The sequence below is a fragment of the Ruditapes philippinarum genome, unplaced genomic scaffold, assembly GCF_026571515.1.
Source record: "Ruditapes philippinarum isolate M1 unplaced genomic scaffold, ASM2657151v2 ctg1319_1_1_1_1, whole genome shotgun sequence".
NCBI lineage: Eukaryota > Metazoa > Mollusca > Bivalvia > Venerida > Veneridae > Ruditapes > Ruditapes philippinarum.
The window spans coordinates 378,234-389,443 of record NW_026866837.1 but is presented as its reverse complement, the minus strand read 5'-3'; the positions used below and the strand labels follow the sequence as shown (position 1 = coordinate 389,443).

The 11,210-nt window shown below is 35.2% G+C and overlaps 1 long non-coding RNA gene across 1 annotated transcript; it reads left to right on the top strand.

Moving 5' to 3' along the window:
- The first annotated feature begins 7,324 nt into the window (after positions 1-7,324).
- LOC132733867 (uncharacterized) lies at positions 7,325-8,806 on the top strand. The gene is made up of 3 exons (XR_009626233.1): positions 7,325-7,434; positions 7,647-7,739; positions 8,045-8,806. It is a non-coding gene; the product is annotated as an uncharacterized LOC132733867 (long non-coding RNA).
- Positions 8,807-11,210: the final 2,404 nt, after the last annotated feature.

Below are 11,210 nucleotides of genomic sequence, written 5' to 3'. Positions count from 1 at the left end.
TGATTTTTGCTATAATACTGAAACGTTTTTTTGCTTTGTCGCTTAAAAAATCAAGATAAAAATGACAATAACACAAGCAAATAAATTAAAAAAGAGACGCATGTTAAGATTAATTTTAGACTAAAAAACTAAATCCCTCTGTTCTGTTCTATTATTGATACTGGGACATAAAATTTTCATTTATCATCTAGATCCACGTAGGGCACAACTCTCTAGAACGACATGGTTTCCATCTTTCAGTCATAAACATACATACAAAGAAATCGATAATGGATATTTACTTAGTGAAAATGTAATATATACTGCTTTCAATTTGCTAAAATGACACGTTTTTTATTAATTATAATTTTGGTAAATCGTATTCATAACAAATGCATTCAGGTAAACAAATAATAAACAAAATAATGCATGTTTTAATATATTTGGTATTAAATGTGAGAAGTTAGCAGTGAACAGTGAGCTAAGCAAAAAGGCATTTCAATTTATATAGGGAAGGTAATGATCTGCTGTAATGCTCAGCTGTTTTGGGCATCTAGCAGGGCATTCCTAAATATAGTGTAAAAATGCTCTGCTGCAATACTCAGCTGTCTTGGCAATCTAGCAGAGCATTCCTACCTTTAGTGAAAAAATGCTCTGCTGGAACGCTAAGCTGGCTAGGCAATCTAGCAGTGCATTACTAAATATAGTGTTAAAATGCTCTGCTGGAATGCTCAGCTGGCTAGCTAAGCTAGCTAGGCAATCTAGCAGGGCATTACTAAATATAGTGAGAAAATGCTCTGCTCGAATGCTGAGCTGGGTAGGCAATCTAGCAGGACATTACTAAATATAGTGTAAAAATGCTCTGCTTGAATGCTAAGCTGGCTAGGCAATCTAGCAGGACATTACTAAATATAGTGTACAAAATGCTATTCTGGAATGCTAAGCTGGCTAGGCAATCTAGCAGGACATTACTAAATATAGTGTAAAAAATGCTCTGCTGGAATGCTAAGCTGGCTAGGCAATCTAGCAGGGCATTCCTAAATATAGTGAAAAAATGCTCTGCTGGAATGCTAAGCTGGCTAGGCAATCTAGCAGAGCATTACGAAATATAAGTGTAAAAATGCTCTGCTGGAATGCTAAGCTGGGTAGGCAATCTAGCAGGACATTACTAAATACAGTGTAAAAATGCTCTGCTGGAATGCTAAGCTGGCTAGGCAATCTAGCATGCCATTACTAAATATAGTGAACAAATGCTTTTCTGGAATGCTAAGCTGGCTGGGCAATCTAGCAGGGCATTACTAAATATAGTGTAAAAATGCTCTGCTCGAATGCTAAACTGGCTAGGCAATCTAGCAGGGCATTTCTAAATATAGTGTAAAAATGTTCTGGTGGAATGCTAAGCTGCTAGGCAATCTAGCAGAGCATTACGAAATATAGTGTAAAAATGCTCTGCTGGAATGCTAAGCTGGCTAGGCAATCTAGCAGGGCATTACTAAATAAAGTGTTAAAATGCTCTGCAGGAATGCTCAGCTGGCTAGGCACTATAGCAGAGCATTCCTTAATATAGTGAAAAAATGCTCTGCTGGAATGCTCAGCTGGCTAGGCAATCTAGCAGAGCATTACTAGATATAGTGTAAAAATGCTCTGCTGGAATGCTAAGCTGGCTAGGCAATCCGAAATATAGTTAAAAAATGCTCTGGTGGAATGCTCAGTTGGCAGACTGATTCTGAGTTCCAGGATTTATTGTTGCCAAAGTTTCATTGACATTTTCGACTTCTAGGCAATTCTGAGGCACTCGCAGACTTTCAGGAATTTTTGGTGCCAATAGAAATAATGATATTTTTGACTTCTAAGGACCTTTAAGAGACTATTTCATTGTCCTGCGACTTTTTGAAGGACACTCGCAGACTTTCAGGAATTTGGTGCCAATGCTGATATTGACAATTAAGACTTCTAGGACCCTCAAGAGTCCATTTTGGTCGTCTGCGACTGATTCTTGGACACTCACAGACTTTCAGGAATGGTTGGTGCCAATGGAAATAATCATATTTTTGACATCTAGCGACCTTTAAGAGTCCATTTCATTGGCCTGCAGCGTATTGTTGGACACTCGCAGACTTTCAGGAAAGTTGGTGCCAATAGAGATGATGGCAATTTTTTACTTCTAGGGACCCACCAGAGTCCATTTTTATGGTCTGCGACTGATTCTGTGACATTCGCAGACTTTCAGGAATCTCTGGTGCCAATGGAGATAATGACATTTTTGACTTCTAGCGACCCACCAGAGTTTATTTCGCTGGTCTGCGACTGATTTTGGGACACTTGCAGACTTTCAGGAATTTTAATGCCAATGGAGATAATGACATTTCTGACTTTTAGGGAACCGCCAGAGTACATTTCTTGGGTCTGCGACTGATTCCTTGAGACTCGCAGACTTTCAGGATGTTTAGTGCCATTGCAGATCATGACTTTTTTACTTTTAAGGACCCCTTAGTCATAAGCAGAGCATTTTTACCCTAAAATGTCATTATGAGCATTAGCACAAAAAATTCCTGAAAGTCTGCAAGTGCCCAATAATCAGTCGCAGACCAACGAAATAGACTTTGGATGGTCAAAAGTGTCATAAATTGTAATTATCTCTATTGGCACCAACAATTCCTGAAAGTCTGTGACTGTCCAAGATTAAGTCGCAGACCAAACAAATGGATCCTGGATGGTCCCTAGAAGTAAAACATGTCATTCTCTGCCTTGACATCAAAAATTCCTGAAAGTCTGTGCGTGCCTCATAATCAGTCGTAGACCAAAAATGGATTCAGAAAGGTCCCAATAAGTCAGAAATATCATTTTCTGCATTGACACCAAAATTCCTGAAAGTCTGCTAGTGACTCAGAATCAGTCGCAGACCAACGAAATAGACTCAGGAGGGTCCTTTTGAAGTAAAAATGTCATTATCTCCATTGGCACCGAATTTCTGAAAGTCTGCGAGTGTTCCAGAAACATTCGCAGACCAACGAAATGGACTCTGGATGGTCCTAAAAATTCACAAATGTCATTATCTGCATTAACACCAAAAATTCCTGAAAGTCTGCGATCGTCCCAGAATCAGTCGGAGACCAAAGAAATAGACACTTGAGGGTCCCGTAGAAGTCAAAAATGTCATTATCTGCATTGGCACTAAATATTTCAGAAAGTCTACGAGTGCCAAATAATCAGTTGCAGACCAACGAAATTTATACTTTATTTAAGAATGCCCTGCTAGTTTGCCTAGACAGCTCAGCATTCCGGCAGAACATTTTTACACTAATTTTCAGAATGCTTTGCTGGATTGCCTAGCCAGCTGAGCATTTTTAACACTATATTTAGGAATGCCCTGCTAGATTGCTTAGCTAGCTGAGCATACCAGCAGAGCATTTTTCGCACTATATTTTGGAACGCTCTGCTAGATTGCTTAGCCAGCTGAGTTGCCAGCAGAACATTTTTACACTATATTTAGGAATGCTCTGCTGGATTGCCTAGCCACTGAGCATTTTTAACACTATATTTAGGAATGCCCTTCTAGATTGCCTAGCCAGCTGAGCAATTCAGCAGAGCATTTTTACACTATATTTTGGAATGTCCCGCTAGATTGCTTAGCCAGCTGAGCATAACAGCTAAGCATTTTTTACACTATATTTAGGAATGCCCTGCTAGATTGCCTAGCCAGCTGAGCATACAGCAGATCATGTTTACACTATATTTTGGAATGCCCCGCTAGATTGCTTACCAAGCTGAGCATAACAGCAGAGCATTTTTACACTTTATTTTGGAATGTCCCGATAGATTGCTTAGCCTGCTGAGCATAACAGCAGAGCATTTTTACACTATATTTTGGAATGCCCCGCTAGATTGCTTAGCCAGCTGAGCATAACAGCAGAGCATTTTTACACTATATTTTGGAATGCCCCGCTAGATTGCTTAGCCAGCTGAGCATAACAGCAGAGCTTTTTACACTATATTTTGGAATGCTCTGCTAGATTGCTTAGCCAGCTGAGTATAACATCAGAGTTTTTTTACACTATATTTAGGAATGCCCTGCTAGATTGCCTAGCCAGCTGAGCATATATACCAGCAGAGCATTTTTACGCTATATTTTGGAACGCCCCGCTAGATTGCCTAGCCAGCTGAGCATGCCAGCAGAGCATTTTTACACTATATTTAGTAATGGCCTGCTAGATTGCTTACCCAGCTTAGCATACCAGCAAAGCATTTCTACACTTTATTTTGGAATGCTCTGCTAGATTGCTTACCCAGCTGAGCATAACAGCAGATCATTGATTTCCCTATATAAATCGTAATGCCTTTTTGCTTAGCTCACTGTTAACTGCTAACTTCTCACATACCAGTTAATGTATCTGTAGATACTTTGGGAATAGATTTAAATATTAACGAAGAGAAGATTTACCGCATACTTTTGGAATTCAATATCGCTTCGGGCATCATCGAAAGCAAGATTTAAAAATGAAGTCGCTTTGTTTAAATGTTTTGATTGTTTTAGGCAGTCATTTGGCTCATATTGTCTCAATAGGTATGGGCGTGTCTTTCGGTATCCTATACAGTGAAATAAAAACAATATTTGCAACATCGCATACAGAAACTGTCTGGATTGTATCACTGCACAATGGTCTTCTTGGACTTTCAGGTAAAAAGGTCAATTTTCTAAATTATTCTTTTTATGATTAGTTTTTATTCTATCCTAAATGGAACAAATAAACAATGATAAGTTTCAAAAGTAAGTGGACATACATTTAGGATTCTGTTAATATTTGTTTAAGAAGAGAAGGCGATGTCGACTATGCCATGATACAAATCTACTGAAAATAATAGTGAACAATTCTTGAGATTATTTTACTTTACAGTCACAAATGCGTTGGTAAAATAGTACATGTATTAACAGTAGCTACCATTGTTAAGATACAAATAAACATATATTTAAGTCGTTTTCATACCGATAGTCATTTCACATGAAGTCAAGCAATAATTCTTTGATGTAGATTCAATCAAAGAAATACATAACAGATTAACGTTAAGCAACTAATGTTTGTCAATCAAAAATAACAAAAGAGACAAATAAGTTCTGAAGAACGCTCAAAACGGCATAATTGAAAAGTTTGATTAATCCTATTAATTTCGTATTAACTAGAGGCAAGAAACGCTTTATTTCAGGTTTTCCGCTAGGTTTTTTACTACAGAAGATCAGCGAAAGATGGCTAACGGTTGTTGGAGTTCTTCTCTTAATCGCTGGAATGATATCAAGTAGTTTTGCTTCAGAGATCAGCAAGCTATATATCTCATATGGCATCATTAGTGGTATTATTGAATAAATTAAATTTGAGCCGCGTCACGACAAAACCAACATAGTGCGTTTGCAACCAGCATGGATCCAGACCAGCCTGCGCATCCGCGCAGTCTGATCAGAATCCAAGCTGTTTGCTATCAGTTTCTCTACTTGTAATAGAGTTAGTAAGGGAACAGCATGGATCCTGATCAGACTGCGCGGATGCGCAGGCTGGTCTGGATCCATGCTGGTGGCAAACGCACTTTGTTGGTTTTGTCGTGACGTGGCTCAATTTTCATTATAATACTAGAATGGAAATGTTTAAAAAAACACATTCAAAATGTAATTAAAATTTAAGTGGTAACCGTCTTGTATGAGTGGTTAAGGGCGCTGACTTCAAACCACTTACCCTTTACCGTTCCAATAGAACAGGACTTTGGGCAAACATGCCTGAAATAATGTTAGTTTATTCATATAAGACGTGTACAAAATGCACATGGTCACAAAATACATACATTCAAATATAATTAAACATCACGTAATCATCAAAGTTAACATTATTTAGTAGCAAAGTGTCAAACAATGATAAAACTACATCTTTGGACTGCATTAACAAAACATGGAGAATGAAAAGAAATAAAGTAATATTACTAACAAGATAACATTTTTATAATTATGTCTGAAGATTCGGTTGATTTAATTCCCTGCGTTCAAATGCTTGTGCTATAAAATTTCCCAAATTTAACAAGACTTTTTTCTTTTTAGAACTTAATAAATCAATAAATTTGTACATGCTCGGATTTTTCACATAATATTTTGGTATGAATTTGTTTCTCAGGTCAGAATATTTTTTGCATGTGATTATAAAATGAAATTCATCTTCTATGTCATTACCGCAGAAATAACATAATCTTTCATTTCTTGGTTTTCGACTACGCCCATGTCTAAGAGATTCCATAAATAAATTATGCGACGACACGCGCAATCTAGTTATGCTACTACGTATTTTAAACGAATTTATTTTAATCAAGTAATCCGATATACCAAAGCTCGGTTTTAAATGTATGTACAAGGATTTCAGTATTTCATTTTTCTCAATATCTCCAAATAGTTTTTATAAGGCACAATCCGTTACTGTTTTCTTGAACAAATTTACAAATAATTTGAAATTTATGTTTTCATGATTTACAAAAACAGAGCTAAAATCATAATCATCAAGCAGTTTTTTAACATGGAAAACCCAATTCTTTCTACCATTATAATACTGCGTCAATGAATGTGCATAAACTGATTTTAATAGCATATTATCCGTATTGATAATCTTGACCCAGTATTTAATAATATGTACAAAACGAAATACATATAAAGGATAGCGACCCAATTCTGCATATATAGCTGCGTTACTTGTCGATTGTTTTACACCAAGGATTGTTTTGCAAAACTGTAGATGAATACGTTCTAATTCACAAGACTTAGTAAACCCCCAAATAGGACAACCATAATTTAATATCGATCCTACGAATGCATCAAAAAGTTGCAATGAAATATCCGGACGAATGTTATATCTTTTGATATTATTTAACAATGTGTGCAACGCCCTAAGTGCTTTGCCTTTTAGACATTTTATATTTAAAGCGAAAGTACCAGTGTAATTCAACGTTATTCCCAAATAATTGAAATCATCAACAATTTCTAACTGTTCATCATTATAAATGAAATGTTCATTTCTTTTAACTGGCCCTCGTTTCCTAAAAACAACAATTTTGGTTTTTGCACTGTTTACCTCTAACCCCCATTTTTCACAATATTCGCGTAAAGAATTCAGTCTCGATTGTAAATCGTCTACAGAATCGCCACATATTACCATATCATCTGCAAATAACAAAATTACAAGACAAATTTCATTAATGGTTAGTGTAACAGGGTCGTCTTTTCGTGCTTTAAATACAGTTGGGTTGATTCCAGTTACTTCCCTTGGATTATTATTTTTAATTGTATTTTTAACCAATCAGATGCTTTGTATTTCCCTCCAAATGTGTTTAGTTTGATGATTTTGCGGGAGTTGAAAAGTATTTTCAATAGAGAATAGTTGTGCTTATGATTTGTTTTATTTGTTTTAAGGATTTGGAATAAGTATTATGGTATTTTAAAGTTTATTGTTCGGCAATAACTTCTGTATTTCATGTAAACAGTGTATATTTATTTGAGAAGTAAATTCATGATTTTCATGTATTTAGAATTTAGTAAAGAATTGAGATGGTTCAGAAATAGCATTCCTTTTTAACTTCACTTAACTCTTTCTGTCATGCACATTGTTCTTAATAATATGCATTCTTTATTTGATAATTTGCAGCACCCAGTCACTGTGTGAATGAAGTGTTTGTTGATTGGAGTAGAGTTAATTAGATGGTTTGATATTGTTTAGAGCATACAATTTCACAAATTGGTAAGTCATCATTATATATTATAATTGTGTTATTATTATGTGTAAGTTATTGCTGTAACTTTTAACTGACCATTTATTGTATGTATGTAATGTAACTGTAATATATTTTAATGTAACTTGATATTATTGTTAAGGGTTAATAAAAAGCCACTAGAACCACTTAATAATAAGTATCAAATATGAACTATTGATCATTATGATTTAATGTGTTTTTAACATTATATATTGTGAATTAGAGGGAGATAACCCTGCAAAGATGAGACATTAAGTGAATAGGCATTTAGTGACATTTTGTATGTTTTCAGTGTGCTGGACTTGTTAACTAGGTACTCTAGTTGACTGTGATAGTGTAATGTGAAACAGAGTGCAGGAACAGTGATATAATGGTTTGAGACATTTTAAGAGTGATACAGTGATTATTTATATTTATTTGTTTATCAACATAATAACACAGTGAACTATTAATAAATGTATATGTGAACCCAAGCCTATTTGGATTTGTAATCTTTTATTTAGATACAAAGTAACCAAAGGTAACATTAGGCCAGTTGTTTTATCTTGCTGCAAAAACGATTCGATGTCTTCAATAAATAAGGAAAAAAATGTCGGCGAATTTGTCTGCCCCTGACGTAAGTCCACCGCGATTTCAACAAAATCAGAAAATTCATTATTAAATTTTATACTAGACTTTACAATATTGTACATGTTTCTAAACATTGTTAAAATTTTACCATTTAATCCTTTTTTGTACAGTTTAAACCACAACGCGTCACGGTTCACCGAATCAAATGCTTTTTTCAGATCAACGAAAGCACAATACAGACGTTTTTTGTCGTTCAGGCTTTGCTCTATTAAATTCTGCAGTACAAAGATTGCATCTACGGTACTATGATTTTTTCTAAAACCGAATTGCGCATCTGGTAATTTATTTTGACTCTCACACCACTTAACGACTCGCGCATCTAAAATCCCCGTAAACAATTTACCGAGATTACTCAATAACGTTATACCACGATAATTATTGACGTTATTCACATCACCTTTTTTATGTAGCGGTATAATGAAACCTTCGGTCCATTTCTCTGGAAAGACACCTGAATCAAAAACAATGTTATATAAATCCGCTAAATGCCCGTCTAAAATGTCAGCTGCATTTAAAAAATATTCATTTAGTAAATTGTCAGCTGGACATGAAGCTTTGTTACGCTTTAAACGCCTAATTCCTTCGCGTACTTCTGTAATAGATATACGCTCATTTAATAATGCATGAAGGGGCATCTGAGGTTAAGTGCGAGCACGTCGCCATATGACCTTTAAGGTGCTGATGTTACTTAAAATTCAACATCATGATCAAAGCTTTGCATTGATACTCTACATGAATGCACATCAGTTATATACTCGTATGCTTCCGATTTTAAGACACTTCGTGTGAAAATTTTAAGTCTTATCATTAGTCATATTACTTTTATTAAACAGGTAACCCATATCAAACTCAATTCATAACACAATCAGGCGTATTTCAATCAATAGTTATTTCTTAAGTACAAGAATACTATGATATCAAAGTTATACCCGATAACTTTGTCTATTATTATTATTATTATTATTATTATTATTATTATTAATTTAATTTGCCCGTTTTATATGTCTAAATTATTGATAAAAAAAACAATGCAGAAAAAAAAACTAATTTAAAACTGTAGTCCAACAGATATAATAACGGAAGTTGTTTTAATTTAAAGTGTTACATGTAATGATAAGATTATATGAGCCGCGTCACGACAAAACCAACATAATGGGTTTGCGACCAGCATGGATCCAAACCAGCCTGCGCATCCGCGCAGTCTGATCAGGATCCATGCTGTTCGCTATCAGTTTCTCTACTTGTTATAGCGTTTGTAAGCGAACAGCATGGATTCTGATCAGACTGCGCGGATGCGCAGGCTGGTCTGGATCCCTGCTGGTCGCAAACCCATTATGTTGGTTTTGTCGTGACGCGGCTCATTTCTGTATTGATATTTCAATGAATAGAACTCCCCTTAAAGCGGTTATTCAATGTTCAAACATCAGCTGTAAGCTCTCTGGTATTTCCACCTGTATTGACAGAGTATATCCAAAGTTACGGATGGAAAACAACATTTCTGTTGCTAAGTGGAACATCAGCCTTTGGTTTGTTCAGTGCTGCATGTTTTGCACCACATCAAAGTGACACGGAAATACATCAAGCCGAAGATAAATCCAATGACGGTTAGTTTCATACCTTTCAAATCTATAAAAGAAAGCACGACAATTTCTTCATTTTCGTGTTTTCCTGGTGAACGTTTTGGTTTTGATCAAGACAAAAACATATTCTGTCATACCAATTTCAATAGTGTCATTTTGTTGTGCACCATTTGTTTATACAATATGCTCAAAATTTGCGAAATAATTATAATTAAACGTTTCATTTCTATAAACAGTATCAATTATTACATTTACCAAAAAATTAAATGATGTTCAAATGCTTAAAATTATGTTACGGGCTACAAATATCAGATTTTTTCCCCAGAATTTCATTTAGAGGTATTTATATTTAACACATTTATGATTTTTTTTGTCTTTGTTTATGAATATCGTCTACTTGAAAATATCGTATTATAGGCTATAATTTATGTTAATTATTCTGATTCTTTTCAAGATACCACGGTCCAGCCAAAAGGTAGAGCAGACCCTATAAATACAAGAAAGGACATTCTGCAGGTTATCAAAAATCGAAAATTCATGTTGTTCTTCCTCTCTAGTCTCATTACGTTCACAGTCCTCATCGTTCCTTCAACATTTCTTCCTGATTTTATGCGATATGCAAGATATTCCCCGAAAGAAATATCATTTTGTGTCATTATAATGGGCTTTGGAAACTTAATTGGTCGTCTAATAAGTGGAGCAATTGCATGTAAATTCAATAAACATGTGCGCTGGATCCATAGCTTTTCACTTCTTGGACTTGCTGCATAGACTTTATCGATTATCATCGAACAGTCGCTTATATTAGTGATTCTTTTATCGGTGCTGTTTGGATTGTTCTCGGGTAAATCGATTAAATTTTACTTTTCATAAAAGATGAAACTGTTTTTTTCGTATGCAGTTCAAAGAAAGTCAAACAAACTGTAAGATAATTCAGAGTTTGAGAAATATATCAATTATAATGTAATATATTTTATTTGAATACTTTGTATATTTCTATGTTCATTTGCATCTTTTTTTTCCGTTGTAGGGGGGTACTTTGGCCTACATACTGCAGTTATTGTCCATTATCTAAACAAATCTCAAAGTCCTTTTGGATTTGGAATGATAAATGCAGCTAATGGAATAGCTATTGTCACAGGAATACCAGTAGCTGGTAAGACCCATGTATATGTTTGTGTACATCCGTACAGAAATAAGAAACTTCGACGGGAGCGATAGCGACAGGATAATGTTTCTAATTTCTGT